General features: G+C 53.9%; 1 long non-coding RNA gene across 1 annotated transcript; it reads left to right on the forward strand.

Annotated features, from left to right (window-relative positions):
- Positions 1-400: 400 nt before the first annotated feature.
- On the forward strand, positions 401-6,273 carry LOC141419237 (uncharacterized). Its single transcript, XR_012443984.1, has 3 exons — positions 401-543; positions 4,956-5,186; positions 5,423-6,273. It is a non-coding gene; the product is annotated as an uncharacterized lncRNA (long non-coding RNA).
- The last annotated feature ends 381 nt before the right edge of the window (positions 6,274-6,654 follow it).

The following is a 6,654-nucleotide window of genomic DNA, read 5'->3' on the forward strand; positions in this document are numbered from 1 at the left end:
ACACACACACTTCCAGAGACTCAGAGCTGGTAAGGCCAGGTGAGAGCCACTGGGTTTTTGACATGGTTGTACTTGTCACCAACCCTGGGGACTTTGGATGCATCCCACCCCATTGCTGGGTTTGTCTCCTTTTCTTCTCCCCTCAGTGGTCCAGGACTGTGATGACAACAGGCAGGGAGAGGAGTGGGGTCTAGGCCATAGGCAAAGAATTCCTGCCTGTGCTGCACAGGAGAGGTAAGTCAGGGCTCCCACGCCTTCTCAAGAGCTGCCTTCACGGTCAGCCCTGGACAGTGCTCACGTGGGCTCTGAATAGAAGGCTATTAGCTCCTAATCACCTTGTTCACAGGCCGGCTGGGAAGGGTGCAGTGCGTCTGACCCCAGGCAAAAGGAACAAGGCCAAGTCCTTCTTGGCTACAGTTCAAAGGGCTCAACAGCGTCTCCCTGCAGATGAAGTACAAGAATTGGCTGGGCTGGCCAAGGGGAGAGGAAACTTAACCACTGAGCCTCCTGGGCCAGCACTAGCACCCCACTACCTCTGGAATGGTAAGTGGTGGGATGGGCAAGAGACCAAGCTCCCCTCATGGGCTTCCACGAGGGTCAAGTTGAATGTTTTGTGCTAAGAACAACCAAGTCCCCAGTGGAACCCCAGCTTTTTCCTGGAATGCTGATGTGTTGCTTCTAGCCTCTTTTTGACGACTAACTGGGAAACTGGGGGTAACTCAGGGCTCTGAGCTTCAGTTTCTCAACTGTGAAGTGGGGGTCATAAGCCCCATCTCTTGGGCCTGCTGGGAGGCTTAGATGGCAGACACTGGCAGGAGATCCCTGGACTCAGTGTCTGGCATGCAGCAGGTGCTCGATGGGTGAGAGGTTTGTAAGGACCTGCCTGGGGCCAGAGGCACAGATGGAGGGGACCACAGGCCTAGGGATCCCCACTGCTGGCTTAAAGTGGTTGGAGAGGCTGGACTGCTGTGCTTTGGAAGGGAACAGCTGGTCCACTGACCAAACATTGAAAACAGAAGTATTTTAGCCCAAAGTAAAGAGGAGCCCAGGTTGCCTGATGGCCAGGCAGCATTAGTGGGTATACAGCCTATCTCAGGAGCATCCCAGCTGAGAGTGGGTAACCAGGACATGACAGGCTCTGAGTGCCGGGGAGGAAGGCTGGTTTCTAAGATTCCTTCTGGGATATGTGATCATGACACAGGAGGAGGCTGCACTGTTGGTTTCTTGTCTCCCTTTGTAGCCATGTGGTGACTCTGCTCCCTGCCACTGCCACCCTGCATTGTCCTCCTCCTGCCCATGCATTGTCCTCCTGCCATGGGGCTGCAGCATCTCTCCGACACTCAGTAGACATGACTCTCCTTCTACTGGGGGAGGACTCCATCCCTGGGGCCCAGACCCCGAGCTGGGCAAACAGGTTCTTTGGCAGCTTCATGTCCTGCTGCTGGCTGAAGTCAGCCCTTAAACCCAAGCTTCTGGATGTGAACACTATCTCTGCTTTTGTTTCTTCCCTATCATGACACATTCCCAAAATTCTAGTGCCATCTCCACTCTGGGACCACTCAGAGACACACTCATATTTCTGCCCGCGTATGGCCTGTGCAGTGTGTATGTGTTGGGGTGGGAGAGGCCAAAATCCCTCATCTCTTGCTTTCAGAGCACAGGACCTCTGGGGCTGCCCCCAGTGCCCACAGCATATCCTCATGTCGGGCACCTAGGAATGGCTAAGTTCCTACAAGGACTCGTTCCCCAAAAGCCTAGCTTCTCTCAGGGGACCCTCCCCATAATGAAGGCAGGAACCTGGAGTGATGGGGACCTGGCCTTATCCTCTTTCCACACTCAGGTCAGAGCCCAGGCTGGAGGCAGCAAGCACTGGCCAGGCTATGACCTGTAGGTGACCCTGCCTCTGCTGTCACAGGACATCCAGCCACACTAGGGTCTCTGGCAAAGGAAATATGCTAATCCCTCCAGCCCACACAGCCCTGCAAGGCACCCTGACACCCTTACTTGACAGACGGGGAAACTGAGGCACAGAAACCCAGCCATCGCCTTCAGAAGGAGACCTGCAAAGCTGCTGAAGCAGAGTGTGAATTGGGGTCTGGCTGGCCCAAAGCTCAAATGCCTTTCTCTGTGACAACTTACAAGGTCCCTGGAAGCTGGGGTCCTAGACATCTGGCCTCAGTCAAATCCGGGTTGTAAAGCGTCCTGGGTTTGAGCTCTGAGTCTGAGGCCATGAGAGGAAGGAGCTGGCCCTGCCCTGAGGAGTGTCTGGGTGAAACAAGCTTCACCCCCTGAGCTCCTGTCCCTGCTGACACCTTCCCCAGCGAGGCTTAGGGACCACCAGTCCCTCTCAGCCTTGGACAGAGACCAGAGAAAAGACTGCCTCCCTAGCAATGGTGTGAGAGGCGCCAGAGGGAGGGGATGTCCCCTAGACAGTGGGCATCTGCCCATCCACTGAAGAAGCACTCGTGGGTCAAGATGTCCCGCTGTGCTGGGATGCAAAGACACAGCCCTTTTCCTCAGGGGTGCTCACACGCAGGGGCCTGGCACTGGTCAGAGAGGGTCCTGCAGGCTGATGGCGAGGAAGAGAGCTAGACGTGGATGAAGTGAGTGAGGCCCTTGACTCGGGGTGCAAAATATAAGGGTACCACATAGCTCAGCAATCAAGATGAGTGCATTCCAAAGCAATATTTTACAAGGCCAACTATATCGCAAAATGATCGTTGCTTTGAAATGCTTTTTACTGTGATTTGTGGGTTTCACGGACACTATCCCCTACAAGTGTAGCACCCCATCTTCACCCAAGGCCTCCAGCTGTGTCCTCCAGCTGGCTGGATGTGGAGCAACTAGACAGGATGTGCTTTAGTCTCTGGACTTTTCTGGGGAGGGGCAGGGAGAGGGAAGAAGAGCTGAGGAGAGAGGTGAGAGGGTGTGCTTGGTTTCAATGTCTGGGGGACCCCCTCTGACCTGGGCTGCTGGAGGGGTAAGGGAAGCAAGTTGGTTCTTGTCAGGCCATGAGACAGAGCAAACGGGACCATTTAGGAGCCCCCCCTCCCCCCGCCTCAGTCGGTGGAGTTCAGCCGCTCATAACAACAGTCAGAGCCCAGGTGAGGTTGGGGACACTGGCTGCAATTGGCTGGAAGGCTTCTGTGTGGGGCTCCTGTGAAGCTTCCTTCCACTTTCCCATCCCACCCCTGCTCAGCTCCCTGCTGGTGTGGGAGGACACCCAGTTGGGAAAAGGTGGGAGCAGGTGGGAAACAGGAGGCAAGAGGTCAACCTCCCAAGCTGGGCCTGTGCCCGTGTCTCTTCTACTTCTCTCTCAGCTTGTGCGCACAGGCCTCCCTCTGCCTCCTCACTCCTGTGGTACAGATGAGGAGACAGAGGCCTGGAGAAGACCAGACACCCTCAGGAATGGGCAGAACTGGGGTCTTAATCTGGACCAGCCTCTCTCCAGGCCCCCTGCTCCCTTTCCCCTTACCACCTGCCCAACCCCAAACTGTCACTTTCACCTCTTTCCTCCCCACTTTTCTTTCCTGAAGTGAATGTCATTATTAATATTATGTGCCTAATTAACACATTGGCTGAATGACAGAAAACACACCAACAGGTTTTGCCAAGGAAACTCTGATTAAAACTGCAGCCTGTCTAATTAGATGGAGATTTCTTCATTAGTCCCCCCGTTTTTAGATGTGCCTCCCCCTCTTTCCCTGGGAGGCAGAGGAAGGCAGGGCTGACCTGCTTTGGAGAGGAAGGGATGGGTGCACCCCCAGGCCTTGATGGATGGTTCTGTCTGAGGTCTGACTTGGGGTGGGGACTCCCAGGTTTCTAACGTTTCTTTCCAAAAACTCCTGGTCAACGGCAGAGCAAAACAAAACCCTGTTCCTCTCATTCAGACACCACAGGCAGCAAAATGCATGTTTAGTAACAAGAACAGCTCTGGATAGCCCTGCTGGGGGCCTGCCTCCATCAGTCACACTTGCCAGTGCTTCCTGACAATATCACCATGGCAACCCTATGCTGTGGGTGAAGAGTTACCACCACTTTGCAGATAGAAAAACTGAGGCTCAGAGGAGACACCAGGAGCAGAGACTGTTGGACCCAGCACGGTCTACCTCCTACACTATTCTCTCCTCTTGGGGCTCCTCTGTTTGGTGTCAGTTGAAGTCTCTCTCGTCTGTCCTAGTGTTTTTGTCCATCCTCCTCTCCCAGCCATGTCTCTCTCCCTTAGCAAAGCACAAGTCACTGACAGACAGCTATGGTTAAGATCAGAGCTGTGCAGAGATGTCCTGAGTTGGGGTGGCTCCTTGGGAATGTGTCCACAAGAGAGAGATGAGATGGAGAGGGACGCTGGCACACCGTGATGAGGGAGATCAGGTACAAGATCAAGCACAACCCAGGCCAGTGCTGGATTACCTGTCTTACCTGATGAGCTGTCCCCTTGGAGCCTACCCTACACCAGCGAGTTGCACAAGGTGTTTTAACTGTGTGTGCCCATCAAGAGTATCATCCCTACATTTTACAGATGAAGAAACCAAGGCTCAGAGCGGTTGGGAAACGGGGTCATGGCCGCAGAGCTGGAAAAGGGCCCCCAGTTTCCTGTGGGAACTGGAACTGGCTCGCCAAGATGCCTTGGAGGACATGAGGGTGGGGTAAGGGCCTACAATGGATGGTGGTTAGAGGCTTCCACTCCTACAAGCAGGCAGGGCCCAGCAGACAGCCTGGTCAGACAGCTCAGGTGCCCGGCTCTGTCTCCATGGCAGCCGCCCCCCCCCACCAGGTGGTTGTTATTACTGAACTTGGGAGATTTTACTGCGGCTTTCGACAATGAATCTTTATTCTGTTGTTAATAGTGTGCCTTTTATTGCATGTATCTTTCCCCTTTCTTAATAACCTTTGCATTTCCAAGCTGCATTTATAACTAAGTCATTAATCCTTTACTGGAATTTCTTGTTTTTCAGAATGCCCTGGCAGGCTGAATGGAAGGGCAAATGCTCCACCAAATTGCAGTGGGAATGTCACTCTAATTATTGGATCCTGATCCAGCAGCAGTGTGCTGATAAGCTTAGGGTTGGGGCTGTCCTATCTCCCAAGAGCTCAAAGCCAGCCCCAGGCTTTTCTCACCCTCTGTGACTTCCCTGCCAAGCAATTAGCCTGAAAAGCATCTGTGAGCTGGTGGCTGGAGGAAGCAGGTGACTACAGGGTGGCTACAAGGGTCAAGGATTGTGGTGGAGAGGGCCATGGGAGCAGGAAAGTCCTGCTTTGGTGTGTGTCCAAGAGTAACCCTGAGAGTCTGTTCCTGGATTGCTGTCTCTTCCTTGAGTATAACCTTGAGTTCCAGTCTATATTGTGGGGAATAGGAAGTGATTTATTTGTTAATCCCTGGGTCTCTGTGATGGGCTAAATTGTGTCCCCACCAAATTCATAGGTCAAAGTCCTAACCACAGTCCCATGGAGTGCCTGTTTGGAGACAGTCCTATAGAGGTAATCACCTAATGCAGTAAGACTGGTGTTGTCACAAGAAGAAAAAACAGGGACACAGACGTACACAGAGGGATGACCGTGTGAGGACACAGGACAAGTCAGCCATCTCCAAGTCAAGAAGAGAGGCCTCAAGAGACACCAATCCTTCCCACATCTCGATCCGAGACTTCCAGCTTCTAAGTTGATCTCTGCTACGAAAACCACCTGGCCTGCAGTCCTTGGTTGCGACAGGACACTCAGACAGCTTCCTTCCAGCTCCAGTATGTTCTGGTTCCCCCATAGATCCACCTTCAGGTCCTCTGAGGGTCTGGGAAAGGAAAGTCAGGAGCCCAGACTTTCGGGGTATGGGGAGGGCATCTTGACACCATGCGAGGGGTGGAGAGATTTCTCTGCTGCACTCTCATTAGCTCCTGGCCTCACCTGGAAAGTGAGCTTCCTTCCAGGCAGAGCTGGAGTGTGGACAGCCCCAGGGAGCGTCAGGCCCCACAGTCAAGGGTTGGGATCAGCACAGCCCAGTCGGGGTTGGGAAAGGCCTGACAGTCTTGGGGACAGCAGGGCCTGGTGTAGTCACAGGTGGTCTGGCGTGGAGACGGTGGGCCAGTGGGAAGGTCTAGACAGTAGACTAACACCTGGAAGGGAATCCCACATGTCCTTCCTGCTATCCCTGGCTGGGGCCTCTCTGGTCCCCCAACCTTGAACCAAACTTCTCTCTGTTCTCTCTCATAGCATGTTCTTCCACACCTCATTTGTCTGTTCGTCTGTCCATCCATCCATCCACCCAATAAATATTTGCTTAGTGCCTGCAGTGTGTGTCCATGCTGGGCTCTGAAGACACAATGCTGAGCCAGCTTTCACAGTGTTCCCGGTCTCATGAAGCTCCCAGTCCAGCAGGGGAGCCAGACATCAAGGCCACCTACAGATGTGCATCTAGTTACACACTCAGAAATGCTGTGGAGGGAAGGTCAGGGAGGGAGGAGCGTGCAGAATGGTGGGCCTGGGGCACTGGGAGATGGGAAGACCTCCATAAGGGGGAGGGGGTTACGCAAGCTGAGACCCAACCATGAGTGCAAGTTAAGCAGGAGGACAGGGAGGGAGGACTTGGCAGGAGGGAGAGCCAGGCAAAGTCTCGGTGGGGAGCTGAAGGAAGCCTGAGTGACAGGAGTAGAGTGAGGAGAA

The sequence above is a fragment of the Castor canadensis genome, chromosome 19 (genome assembly GCF_047511655.1).
Source record: "Castor canadensis chromosome 19, mCasCan1.hap1v2, whole genome shotgun sequence".
NCBI lineage: Eukaryota > Metazoa > Chordata > Mammalia > Rodentia > Castoridae > Castor > Castor canadensis.